Here is a 953-nt window from a genome sequence, read left to right as displayed (position 1 = left end):
GCGCTGATGGGAAGGCGGAGCGGCCTGTGAGTGCTGCGCATGCGCGCTGGTGCTGCGCATGCGCGTGCCTCCGGCTCGCCGGGGTGAGCTGCCTAGAGGTCTTTGTGAGTTGCGCGAGACCGGAAGCCTTTACTTACCGTGAGTCTCAAGTTGTTGGGCCATCACCTCGGCGGTGTTCGTTTTTCATCTCTCAGAGGTTGAATGGGGTAGATTCTTTGGGTTTATGAAATTTAGCATGTAGGACTACAGTGCTCATATATAAGCATAACTTTAGTTGCTGCTTATAATAGCAATATGAATTCATGTCTCTCCACCCCAAGCTATTGAATGTCTACTTTGCAAGCACAATGACAACTAAGCGCCTTTTTTTTTTTTTTTTTTTTTTTTTTTTTGCGGTACGCAGGCCTCTCACTGCCGCGGCCTCTCCCGTTGCGGAGCACAGGCTCCGGACGCGCAGGCTCAGCGGCCATGGCTCACGGGCCCAGCCGCTCCGCGGCATGTGGGATCCCCCGGACCGGGGCACGAACCCATGTTCCCTGCATCGGCAGGCGGACTCTCAACCACTGCGCCACCAGGGAAGACTTAGCGCTTTTTATCAATAAGCTCATCAAAGTTAAATTTAACATGCTGCAGAAAGGCAAATCTTGGAGTGGCTCAGTAAGCGTAAACTCTAGAAGGAAATTCTGATGAGATACGAACTTGTGCTGGGATTCTAGGAAAGGGGTAAAGGAAGCAGCATCTGCTTTGAACTGAGTATCATAGATCTTTGTTCATGAGGTGGATGGAAGGAAGCAGGGCCGGGGAAGTTATTGTTAAGAAAGCAGCAGTCACTCAAAGGAAGGGTCGTGTGGCCTCACCAGGTCCCATTAGAAACACTGTTTAGAGTTCTGTTAGGAACTCAGTCTGACTACCAGCATGGGGTGACAGGCAGACTCAAGTTTCCTTGGACACTA

The sequence above is a fragment of the Mesoplodon densirostris genome, chromosome 1, assembly GCF_025265405.1.
Source record: "Mesoplodon densirostris isolate mMesDen1 chromosome 1, mMesDen1 primary haplotype, whole genome shotgun sequence".
Taxonomy (NCBI): Eukaryota; Metazoa; Chordata; class Mammalia; order Artiodactyla; family Ziphiidae; genus Mesoplodon; species Mesoplodon densirostris.
This window is presented reverse-complemented; position numbering follows the sequence as displayed.